At 34.8% G+C, this 13867-nt stretch overlaps 1 long non-coding RNA gene across 1 annotated transcript; it reads left to right on the forward strand.

Moving 5' to 3' along the window:
- Positions 1-1187: 1187 nt before the first annotated feature.
- Positions 1188-3059, forward strand: LOC121298270. The gene is made up of 2 exons (XR_005947268.1): positions 1188-1295; positions 2966-3059. It is a non-coding gene; the product is annotated as an uncharacterized LOC121298270 (long non-coding RNA).
- Positions 3060-13867: the final 10808 nt, after the last annotated feature.

Below are 13867 nucleotides of genomic sequence, written 5' to 3' on the forward strand. Positions count from 1 at the left end.
TCTTTTAGCTGTGAGAAATGTTAGTATTAAAGAACAGTAACAGTGATAATAGATATCAAGCTGTAGTAAGGTATATACATTGTTAAAATGTGATGAACCACAAATGCATGGAGCAAACCATCACATATCCGTCCTAACTGTTTATCCACCATGATCAAGTTCTTCAGCAACGTTGGTTTATTATTGAACAGAGAAGATTAATATGGTAGATCCTACCAAAGTTTTTGTACACTGTGTTTTATGTGCTCCATGCGCTGCCATTGCTGGTAGTGTCATGTGAGTGTTCAGTGTGTTGATATGTAAATAAATCCTGTTCGCCTGTAGGGGGCGTATCAGCTTCAACCTCCGTCTCAATCTCCTGCCTGTCGCTCAGCAGTGAATGCACGCACCCGCACGGCAGACGGCTACACTGTCACAAGCATTAATACCCTGTATCTTTCTAAACAAGGGATTTAGGGGAACTCCCCAATAAAACCTGAACCTCAAAACAATAATTGTGTAAATGTAGTAATTGTTACAGCTGTGTATAATGGTGTTTAAAACAGGATACATTCATCTCACTTTTTACATATCCTCCCTGACTCTGGTCACACCACAGCTGGATACGCGACGGATTACTGTACAGTAATAATCCCTAATAAATGTTGAAACATTTTACAGATTTTACCATTATTAAATGTTTCTCAGCATGCTAGAAAACTGAAAATTATTATGTATTTATGCCACTCAGGGAAAAGAAAAAAAAAATTAATGTGTCCATTAATCCAAGTTGTACTCCATAGAAAATTAGCATTCTGTTTCCATAGCGCCAGCAGCATTCTTTTATATTTAATTCCAATCGGTAGATCATGATCTTTTCAATCACTGTGTTGCATATGAACTCATTTGCACAACCTTTCCCTTGAACAACACCTCGTCCCGGTTCAAAACAGAGCTTATCCGCTCAGGCAAGAGGACTGCTGTCTGAAAGCATCAGAGCTTTTAACATTAAAAAAGCATAGCTAAGTTGGAGGAAACTTAACCATTCATTCCCCCTAGTCTGAGCTGTGGTTAGAAAGCAGCAAGCAGCCGTGTAGACTGGAAGAAAAAAACATGTTACCAGACCAGAGTATAGCCTGTCCTGTGAAATCAATAACTTTAGTCTGATTGCTTGTTCTGTAACCCCTGCAGCTTCCATAGTTATTGGGAAATGGTGGTGTGAGATGGAACCCTGCCTGGAAGGAGAAGAGTGCAAAACATTACCTGATAATTCAGGATGGATGTGCTCTTCAGGCAACAAAATTAAGACCACAAGGGTAAGTAACACAAGATCTTTTCTTTTTTCTATGTGAGCAATGGGGTGGGTGGGGGTTATGACTGGTAGCAATACACTGACACTAGCATACCTTTTTATCACTGCACTCGACCTATACTAACAAGCCATAAAGTAAAGGAAAGTAATCAGAACTCTCTGTAGGGTATTTTAAGTTTTAACCTGAATTTTCTGCCATGAGTGCATACCAGTTCAGTCTGATTTTACTGTATATAATGAGATTAGTGTCACTGGAGAGCTCTAAGGTTGCCTAACCAAATGTGTTACTGGTGAAAACAAATACACCCCACCATATGACAAATTTGAAGAATTCCCTGCATTTACCACACCCCAGGCTCCTTATTTCAAACATATCTCTATGAGCAGATACTCAAAGCTTAGCTTTGCCTTCACTGACGGGAGCACTAATGTGTTATCAGGACCTGTTCACCAGCAATTCCTAAGAAACACATTTGAACACAGATGCAATGAGCAATGATGTCTCACTCCGATTCCAGTCGAGAAGGACTTCCAGCTTAACAACTCTTAACACAGTCATCCTTTATACTTGTTCCCTCAGATGAAAAATGTGGGGCCTGAGGAGCATCCTTACAATCTGAACTTAGCTTTATTCTCCTGCCCATGCAACACGGTCACTGAAAGGAGATTCAGACTTACTCTATTGTTTGCATGAAGTGCACCTTTCTCCTGTGAAGCAGTACTTTTCCGTATAGTAAATATTAATGCCTCTTTTTCTTTTGGAGTGGTTTGTTTTGGGACCTGCTCTGGGTCAGTTTCTATCAGTGCACCAGATCAGAGAGAGGGATAAGTGAATATACTGGGGCAGGTAAACTTCCTGTTTAAAAATCAGAAAAGTAACAGCCAGCCTATCTGAGAACTACATTTACAGGTAGTTTCAATGGTTTTGCTTGGGAGCTAATTTAGCACTGCTACACTTTTCAGAGGTTTACTCAAAAATACTACTTCCGTTGGTGTTTTAGAACTGCATGAATAAAAAAATAATAATAACAATAATAATAATAATAAAAATATTGCATTTGGCTTTAAAACCCTTGTATGGTCTCATACATTTTATTCTTAGCCTAGCCTACTGGTTACCTTAACATACCAGTTGTTAAAATAACCATTAAACTGCAAACTGGGACTTGCACAAAGAAATAAAAGGCTGATCTTTTTTTAATTAATTGAAGTGTTTTTCATTTCTGGTAAGTGTTAAATCATTCCAAAAGTACATGTGTACATGCAGGAGATGTCATCCCAGACATATTTCCAATACAATAATTACAAGTGGCAGGAGAAAGGTAGCTGTAGTTACCATTATTCTTCAAGTATTGCGATCCTAGTTGTGCACTATTCCAAGACCAGCTAGAAAGAAAAGACGGTGACTTGAAGATGCCAAATTCCTCATTTTAAAAAGGTAAGATTTCAACTTACTGTATGTTTCATTACAACAATAAGTCGACATTCAATCTTTGGAACTTAATTGTCGGACTTTGCTACAGGACTCTTATTAACATATTCCCATACTTTTATGACAGGCAAGATGCCAAGGTTGGCGCATAACATCTAAACCATTCCTATACAGTTGAAGAAGCATATTCAAATCCAATAATGTTGTTTAATTTCACTTTTGGGCCTTTTTGCTTTTTACAGAATACACAGCCTTATTCGTCTTTTTAGCCTTGGACTCAAAGATCAAAGAAGGGCTTAAATCATGTACAATAGAGATGGAGCATCACAGGTTTCTTTTTCCAACCAAACCGTATATATATATATATATATATATATATATATCTATTATATATATATATAATATATATATATATATAATATATATATATATATTCTCTAATATGACAAGTGATGTAGATATTATTGGACATTTTTGGACATTGTCCATGGATCGGGACATGTACCAAAAAAAACGAGGTAAACCCCTTGCTCCAGATGGGCGAGGAGGGGACACGCTCATCCATTATTGTATATGAGCGTAATAAGTATGATCAGTGAAGGCTACTGCCCAGCCTGATAACAGTATTTTGTGTTTGTTATTTTGTTTTTGTATACAATTTTATTTGGCTTTGTGAGCATGTTTTTTTTTTTGTAAATATTTTTTTACACGCCTCTCACTCTCGCTCGCTCCTCCGAACACCCACCACGAGTGCAGAGATTCCAGATTAGTAACAAATGAATCACTTAATTCGGGAGATGGCCACCTTCTGCATGGGTTTATTAATGTGGATGGGGCTTACCATCTATGCTGCAACACCATACAAAAGCAAAACACATGGCTACGCCATCAATACATTTACAAATAAATATATCATAAAACACAAATACAAAATAACACAAATGAGACAAAGGGGAGGAGGGGGTGACCCTGTTCTAAAAATAAATAAACAAATCCATGTACAGTCGCCTAGCCCTGTTACATAGCTGTATAGGCTTATCCTTGTAATGAGCTCAATGTACCATTGTAATGAGTCCATGTAAAGCAAGACTGCATTTTTTCTCTCTGTAGTTATCATGGGTTCCAGCTCTTTTACCAAACAGACTAGTGTTCCTGGGTTTCCAACATATGGTACACCCTCTAAGCTATTTTTTTGTGTGTGTTTTGTAGATTGATCTAATTTTCCATTTTAGGCCAGGGATTCCAGAAGGGGCTGCCAGACTGAATATCATGTCGTTCCAGGTTTTGAAAGCCTTTTCAGAAGAAAAAAAAAAAGCATTTCAAATCAGTCTGGCATGTGGTATTAAATCATCATGCAGTGAAAGGTGCCCATAGAAATAACGTACTCCAAGTGCTCTAAGAGGATTTAGAACTGGTACAAGCATTCAGGTCTCCATGAATAATAAATGGGTGGTAGTAGACTATCCCAATATCATATATTCCCAAAACGACCACTGGTCATCAGATTTTGTTCTGATCTAGCCAGCGGGGAATAGCTGGCTAACTGGACTCATTGACTCATTCGTTACTTTGTTGTTTATAAGTAGATGCCTGCAGCTACTGTAGCCTTGTTTGAAATCACATACAATCCATTGACTGTCTTTGTGGCCACATCAGCAAATTATATACCCTCTGTTGCAAGTCTTTGGGAAAACCATTCAAACCATTAGATAAAATTACAGAAGGTATCACTAGTGGTAATGGATTTCAACATGTTTCTGGCTGCAGTTCTTCTCAAAATACATTGGGTTCAAGACCTTCAAAAGAGACTCTTCAAATCTGTTTACATTTTCAATGTAAAGATCTTGACATGTTTCAAAATCTAAAATATGGGATTTTTTTTTTATTCAGACACTTCTATCATTTTGTTTTTAATTGCAGCTTTTGTTTTGGATTCCACCTCTTAACAATTTGCAGTGCTCAAGACTGTGAAATTAAATGTGTATTTGCTGCTAATAATATTCTCAACTTAACTATTCAATTCTATCAAATAAATTCTTGAACTCTAAGGTACCAGTGTCTTTATTTTCAAAAGAGTAACTCTGACAAGCAATATTTGTTGTCACTCTGGGCATCTCCAGCATGTATACTGTACTTCGTCAAAATAAATTTGCTAAATAGATTTACAATTTATGAATATAATAATTAGAATTCTGCACGAAGATCAACCCTTAATCTGTAAACAAAATCCAAAGTCGCTCTTTAAATTTAACCCAGAAACTTGCATATTAACTGTTTAAAGTATGTCATAATAGAAATATTTTACATTTTCATCAGGCAGTTGACTTAATCTTTTTTCAATTTGAAAGATTTTTGCACTGAAAATCAATGGCAAATCTGAACCTCCGCAAACCTGTTGAACCTGACAGGGATGTCATGTTGTTATCAAACCTTCAATTACACTGGCATTTGCATCAATGCCTACTCCTGACACCCTTCTCTCTCTTTATGTCTTGCAGAAAGGGGACATCGTTGCCTATTTCACCAGACCAGGGCAAGCAGCAATGAGAAGCCCCAGTGATCTCAGCTGATGTCGTCTTTCAAAAGCCCTTCTAAGATCTCCATGATCTTCCTTGTGGCTAAATTAATTTATCTTAGTTTACATGACTTGTATATGACTTAAACTGATTGTTTAAGTCTTGAAATAAAGCTTTCAAGCAGTTAAGCATATGTTTAGATTGTTTCATTTTCCACAAAGCATATGTTTTCTATTAGGAGAACAGAAGATGCTGTGTAATAATCCAACACTAGTGGTTGAATTCTCTCTTTTAAAACGGTAATCTGTCATCGGTTCTCAGAGCAAAAAATGGCTTTAAATTTGAAAAAAGTTATAAAGAAAGTTATGATTTATGACATTTGTTGGATGTAGTTTTCCATTCCACCATGTTCATCTCCATTTGTTGAAAAGAGAATATTTCTGTTCAAAACCAAGTGATACTATACCGTAATTGTTTAGTGGAATCCTTTACTTTGTGAACAACAGTGTACACACTATTAATGAGAAAGTGTTTTTGATACATGTAGGGACGTTTTTAGTGTTAGTGAGCAGGACCCAAAATTGTATAATGCTTCCCACAGGAAATTGGTCAAAAGATTTTATAAGCAAATGTAAATGCTGTCACTGGCTTATAATGACTTTTTAAAGTTTTTTCATAATTAACTGCACCCCTATCTAGTGGTACGTACAAGACTGAGACATTGGATATTTTCTCAAATAAAACAGGCTGTTATTGTTAATAATAATAATAATAATAATAATAATAATAATAATAATAATAATAATAATAATAATAATAATAGTTATGCATTTGTATTGCTTTTATTGTGTAATTAAACATATATTACAGGATGCATTAGGTTATTGGTATATTATTCAGTGAAAAGGATGAAAAAAAAAAAACATGCATCAACAGCATTATTCCACTTCCATAAAACCTCATTTTGTTTTTGCTCGCTACAATGACAGCTATAGAAAAGGACAGAGGCAACATTAATTCATCTTTGTCCAAGTTTGTTCTTTAGTGTGACATGTGTCTACTTGTTTCAGACTATGTGAATCTGTTGGCTCCTTTCCCTCAACCCCACAGACATGTAGGGATTGACATTCATTGTGAGTGGTGATTAGGACTTGGCAGCTTTATTAATACAGACATTAGAGTCCCTGTGGGCAAGTTTTAGCATACCTGGCCTTTATTAAGAAAAAATATGCAAAATGACTTGAAATATGCTAAATTTCTTTCATCTACCCACAGGGGTCATTTTAATTAGCCAAAGTGCATGCATATCACCCTGAATCCTGATACAGAAACAAATCATAGTTTTATCACATGAACACATCTTTGTCTGTCATCAAGTTTGATGAAGGTTAAGCAAAACATTCTCACGGTTGTGGATTTCATTTTTAATATACTTTATTAGTCATCTCCTGTAAATCTTCATATCCAGCAATAGAGACTAGTTTATACTGTGTATTTGTCATCAAGCACTTAAATAAGGTTACTAAATACTGGGTGTATATACACAGTGTACAAAAGTATTGAAATGCTCCTGTCTTTTGAACGCAAAATGCTCTAATTCACGTTGATATTACAACTGAGGAAATAAGGTTACCTATGTAATATTAGAAAATTATTCTCAATAATTGTATGGTTTTGCATAAAAAAAGCAGGATGTTTATTATGGTTGTCGAATCTTGAGTGAAATGAAATACACAGCACCCCATTAATTTTCATGAAGTATTCTGTTTAATAATGATTATCTAAATAATAATAAACCATACTTAAATCTAAGGAAAACCTTTAAATAAACTGACCCTACCGTGAATAGAATCAGATATTCCATTAGTTTTACTGTTTAAAAAAACAACTTTGAAACTATTTCGGTGGATATTACCAGTGTGTTCAAACAATACTTTCAAGATAACTGGTTAGGATCTAAAAAATCTCTGCAAGTGGGACTTTACAATTGCAGGTATTTGAATAATAGATAAAACCTCAACTAGTTCCCACTTCCCAGCCAATCAAATTGGATTGGAATTTATAAAGTTGAAAACAGCATATTAGATATAAACTGTAAATGTATTGTACTGTACATTCTTTATCTCTGTAGTATTGACATTTGTATCCCTTTGATAGCTAAGATATTTGTTTGTTGTACATGAAAAATTAATAAACTTGGTATTTCTGAAACATGTAGTCTCTTGTTATTTTTGAAAATTGCATGGTGGATGAGTTACATTAGGTTTGTAGGTTTCATAATTTCTGCTCAGATTATTATTATTATTATTATTATTATTATTATTATTATTATTATTATTATTATTATTATTATTATTATGTTTACTATTAGGGATGGCATGGGATGAAGTAATTTAAAAACGTGCATTAGAGGTTACATTTTACTTACTGTGTAGTCCTAAAAGTGCCGGGACACCAACGAAAATATAGATTTTTCTAAAACAAATTATATAAAGTCACTTTTATTTGTACATTGAACTTGAGGTTACATTTAATAAGTAATGCATACTTTTAGATTACTCCCCCAGTGCTGCCAGATTGGTATTTTTCCAGCCAGATTTGGCTTGTTTGGAAACCAGTGGGTTAATGTTGTCTTTGGTGGTTCAGTTATTTTTGACTATTTTTATCATGGTCTTTTTTTTCTATTCCTTTTGATTGTCATTACCAGGGCAGACCTTCAATCACCGCGGTGCCCTATCGTATATCACGTCCTCCACCCCCACCCCCCCAACTTATGTACGCTTTTGTAATTTATATTAAATCTAAAAGCAAGGGTAGAATGAACAAATGCAAGGACAGTCTTCACTCCAATTCCCGGGTCTCTACAAAACCGCTTAAAAACTGTGTTTACGGCCACAGTCGTATGATGCACTTTTGCTATCAGCTCTGCAAACATTTAAAATGTGCGCTGGTTATCAGAGATTCCATCAAAAGTGGCATGTAGGGAATCGGACACTGAGTGTTTTGCTCCTAGTGCGTATTCAATCGAAAGACTAATTTGATTTACAGACAGAAAATAGATCGCTTCATTGATGCTCAGGCACCGAAATTAGAGCGGTCGGCCACTATACAAGCATTTTCATAACAAATCTGTAAATGTTCTTAGATAATTCTTAAGTCAAGGCTCTGCCTATAGAAAAAAGTACCGCAACGGCATTCCAGCTCGACTACACCACTGCTGTGTATGAATCATGGTACTTACAGTTAGGGCTTTAACTATGAGAGTTCATTTAAATGCCCAAAATTCAGTAATAAAATCACTCATAGCCTCCGAAATCAGCTAAAAACAAAGGTTCTTCAAAAGGTACACTGCTACTCTGATGCATTATGAGCATCAACAATTTACTCAAAAAGCCACCACTAGATTTTTCTACTATAACAACAACCTTGAGTTGCATAAAGAAGCAAGAACATTGAGTGAAATATCTATCATCACTCGATTTTCAAGGTGTGGTATCCAAAGCATAATCAACAAGTATAGAGAAACATCTCTAATTGACAAACCCAGGACTGAAAGACCTGTCTAACAAGGATGAACAATACTTGAAGATAATATCCTTCAGGAATAGAAAGAAGACAAGCATTGAATTGACCACAGAACTGGCAGAAGGCACAGATGTCGTTGTCCATCGAATCAACAGTACGAAAGTCACTTGTGAAATCAAGACTTAAAGGATGTGTTGCAGTAAGAATACCTCTGTTCAGAAAGGGGAACAAGACTAAAAGGCTAAAATATGCACAAGAACACAGAAATTGGACTTTGGAACAATGGTCAAAGGTGCTTTGGACTACTGATTATGCTTCGGATACTGCACCTTGAAAATCAAGTGATGCGAGCTATTTCACTCAATGTTTTTCCTTTATGCAAATAATGGGAGTACCTGCAGACAAATACATTAATATTATAAATATCATTACTGTTATTTAGAGGTCAAATGATTCTTTACATATTAACATTAGTATTTTATAACCATCAAAGTAAAGTAGTCAATGATACATTTTTAGGCAACGTAATACATACGTGCTTAATCTGTGTTTAAACTAAATCCACTGCTATAAAATATATCGTTTCCTTAGGCCATGGTTTCTGCTTTACTTAATCTACTTAAATCCCCCATGTACTTTAAAATTTTTTTTAAAAAGTATGACATCGGTAAAGCCATTTGCACGATTCTAATTGTTTACCTCTCAAAAGCAATGCTTACTTACTCATTAGTCATGTCATTATGCTCTGAAACATTTTCTTGTTCTTTGTGTACCCAAGCGATAATGTATATTACAATTGCAGGAAAGTGATATATAATGCCCTGATCATTTATCAAATTCCTAATGTTTCATTGTATTCCCTTCATCACTGAAGCCTATGTGCAATGCTGTTTTGACTAAATAAGAAAGTAATTTATAAGACAAGTTACATTTTGTCAGTTTTCTGGTAACTGGGAATAGAAAGATTTAGTTAAAAAAAAATGTTTTCTAAAATATTTTCTTTTCTTTGTGTTTCAGATTAATCCAAGGACCTAACAAATAGTTTAATATAACTATCTGGACAGATACAATGAAGAGAAGGACAAAAATTATTTTTTGCACATAGTCTTCTAAAAATTGCAGTTTAAGACCCTTTAAATGAAACTGTTCGAAAGACAGATGGTGCCAATGCTTTTTTAAAAAAAGACTTTTGGACACTGGGTCCCAAACGGTCAACTTCATTCCATGACATGGCATCAAAGAACTTTTTTTTGTGGATTGGAATCTTTCTTTCATCAGCCTACAGGAAGAATATTAAGGATGTACAACAAATAATTATTAGGAAGACTTTTTTGAAAGACTAGCAGTGTGATAACTTAAAGACATTATATTACAGCATTTCAAAAAAGGAATTGGAAGTGTGAACACCACAAGATAAATAGAAGTCTGCACTATTGGAACTCTACTGTATAATTACGTACATTTATAAAACCACCCCCTCTACTGTGCAACATCAGCATGCTGACTTTGTTCAATAAAGTACAATACTGTGCATTATCATTATTAAATGAATCTTCTGCTTAAAAAAACACAAGGCACAACACAACAAGAAATCGGAGGAGATTACCAGTGACTTTTTTGGTCTATATTTCATGGGAGTTCTCCTTTTAATTAAAGTCTGTACATACATGTTCAAAGACCATAAAAATAGCATAGCAAGAAGGATATGGTGACATGAGCAGTAGTGAATGTGTGCAGTGTGTCTTTCAGAATCGTAGTTTTACCTGTTAAATCGACAGCCTCCATCCACGATGAAGATGGCAAGTGGGATTTTTTCCTCTTACAATGGATACTTTCCAGTCATCATTTTTACTCAGCAACTGAATATAACTTAACCCATTTTTGTTGACAAGTGAAATGTCTGAAAACTGGAAGGGGTTTATATCTAAAGACATGCAGTTGCGATGAATCTCACATACTGTAACATAGAAACAAACTAGACAATTTCTTGTATTGTAAACTAGACTGTGTAGGACCTGGGTCCTGCTCAAAGATACATTAAATCCTTATTTTACTTTTTTACAGTGTCTGACTTTGTCAGCAACTATGTTATTTGTTTATATGTTTGTTTGTTGGCTGATTTATGTGGAATGGACCAAGATGAGAATCTGGCAGGAAAACTAAATGAATACCTTTAGAAGTATTCAGCCTTACCAAAATAAAAGGGGTATTTGCAGTATATACATTTTAAGTTCTTTCTTTCATTATTACTGTTAACATTGTTTTTATAGTGACATCCAAACAGTTGCTAAATATAATAAGACTACATTTGAGAAGTGCTCTACCAGCACCAAATATATGTGTGTGTGTGTGTGTGTGTGTGTCTATCACCATTATAACATTTGCCAGATACATGAATAAGAGTCTACATACCAACAATAATTATTATTATTATTATTATTATTATTATTATTATTATTAGTAGTAGTAGTGCTATTAGTATTATTAGTAGTGGTATGGATTTCATTATTTGTTTTAATCAATAGTCTTTATTTTACAGTGTTCTTTCTGGGGCACATCAGGGTACACAGAGAGTAAGGACAAGCCTAGTATAAACTAGTACATTGTGTTTTGTGTTCTTTGGGGTTTAAGTAGGTGGTGAGTGTTATTCTAATGGTATAAAATAAAACAAACGCATTTACTGTCCAATGTCCTGAGGTACGGGTGTCACATCAATTTAGTACAATAAGTATCAAACAACGACAGGCTTGGCAATACAATGGCATTCATGGCATGGCATTCACAGTGCTTTCATGAAGGCTTCAGTTCAAAACAAAAACCCAGATATTAAGAAACATCTTGCAGATTACATTGCAGGTGTGAGGGTGAGTGGCCATGACTAGCCGAAACACAATGGTATAAATCTACTGCGTTCTCATACTGCCATTTCCATCACTACTCACTGGCAGCAACACCTTTTCATAAAGTGCCTGATTTCTATAAAATACAGATATGCCTGTATTCCATTCATTATTAAAAGGAACAGTATAATACCATTGTTAACTTCTTCATTCCAAACTATAAAATATTTCTGTTCACAGGGGACTGCTCAAATTGCAAGCATAAAATATAAACACCCTGCTTCCCATGCAGCTGGATTGACAGGAATGACCCACTCATTCTCTCAGAGTATATGATTGAATATTGAATTCTGGTAAGGCTGTTCAGAATTGGACAACAGGTTTTCCATGTGTATTGTACAGCTTTTAATCATCTGTCTTGGTTATCTGTTCGTGGATCTCTTGATAAAACATACACGTGTTAGCCAAATTCAACTGTGTTTAGCGTCTGTGGGTGACTGAATACTTTATGAACTTCTTGGAAGGCTTTGACCATTGTTTTATTAACATGCAACTGCTCTTTGCCATCAAATCTCAACCAACAATCAACAGGGCTTAATTAGATACCATTCTCAGTTAGATACAGTAGTCCGATGTCAGTTATGTAATTTGTGTTTAGTGTAACTCATCAGCAAGTAAAACTGTGCTTACAAATCCCAACGCAAAGACAGACTAAGCTGCACCATACTGGACAGGAATCATTTGTGGGGATAATGTATATTTATTTGCATGCCGATTTAAGGTAAGGGCAAGATCATTTCCAAAGAGAAAACACACACACACACACACACACACACACACACACACACACATATATATATATATATATATATATATATATATATATATATATATATATATATATATATATATATATATATCGTATGTATCATGTAATGTACCTGGTACGGTCTTGGTCGGTTCAATAATGTTCAACAAGTTAACGACTATCAGTAAATTTCTTATTTGTCATTCACACTCTGCCATTAACAACAATTTCCTAAACTGGGTGTTGTCTTTTTTACCGACCAGAAAAAAATGGCATTTTCTTTTGAAACAAGAGAAGAATCAGTTAGATATAGAAAATGTGACTTTTGCAATAAAGCTTTAGAACATTTACATGTTATTGCATATGTTTAGTGTTTTATATAAAAAATAACATGTTACCAAACAGCACAAAGAACAGCAAATTCCTTATTGCCGAAAGCTAACCTTAATCTGATACCTTCTCAGTCCCATGAATAGTATAGATAAAGGTATTGTAAGAGGGTATATACTATCTACAGTATATATAAACATTCAGCTTTCAGTTCGCACTTTGTATGCTAGCAACATCTATTGGTAATTATTATCCCAGAGAAGTTACTGCCCCACGTAAAACTGCCGACCAACATGGAAAATTGTTAAAGTATACCATACGCATTTATAGAAGTTTAGAATAAAGTTCACAAATAACGCTTCTCAATGTTATTTTTTTAATTATTATAATTTTTAATTATTGCACTGATACCAGCAATGTTTCCTATGTTAAACACAGGTTACATTTTTCTTTTCCAACTAAGCAAACATATTAATCCCTGTCCTGTTTTGAAACAGCAGTTTAATTGGCATTCAGGTAATGTTTAGCCATGCATAGTCAATCAAACAAAGTTGTGCAGTAGAATGCGACACGGCAGTCAAGTAGATATTTGAAAAATTAGAAAATATATATTTACGAAAGGTTCAAGGATTCGTGAAAATGTTATTCTAAATATGTAGTCACGCCAAGGCTTTCCCATTCTTTTCAAGGACATATATGAAGTGTCAAACTTTGGCATTGCCAGTGGAGCTCGGATTCATGCCCTTTTGAGCATATAACTATTGCTGTGATGTGGGCTCAGTACTATTGGATAAGTGATTCCTAAACATGTCATATTGTTATACAATCCTACCTACTTTTCCTACTGATGGATTATGTAAAACTAAAGAACAAGACAGAGACACAATATGGACCCTGGGGAACACTCACATAATATACAAAAATATATTAAAGACAGTTAAGCCTGTTTATCTGAAAGGATCAACAAGGCACCATTAAAAGCCAGTGTTTAAATATAGCCCAGATAAAGTAAAATGAAAGACGTTTGTGTATGCCTTACATTTCCAACATGTTTTCTAATGCAATGGACACCCACAAAATACTATGAAGTTTTTCTTTAGTTTATGAAACGTTGGTGATAGTAAT

The sequence above is a fragment of the Polyodon spathula genome, chromosome 23 (genome assembly GCF_017654505.1).
Source record: "Polyodon spathula isolate WHYD16114869_AA chromosome 23, ASM1765450v1, whole genome shotgun sequence".
Classification (NCBI taxonomy): Eukaryota; Metazoa; Chordata; class Actinopteri; order Acipenseriformes; family Polyodontidae; genus Polyodon; species Polyodon spathula.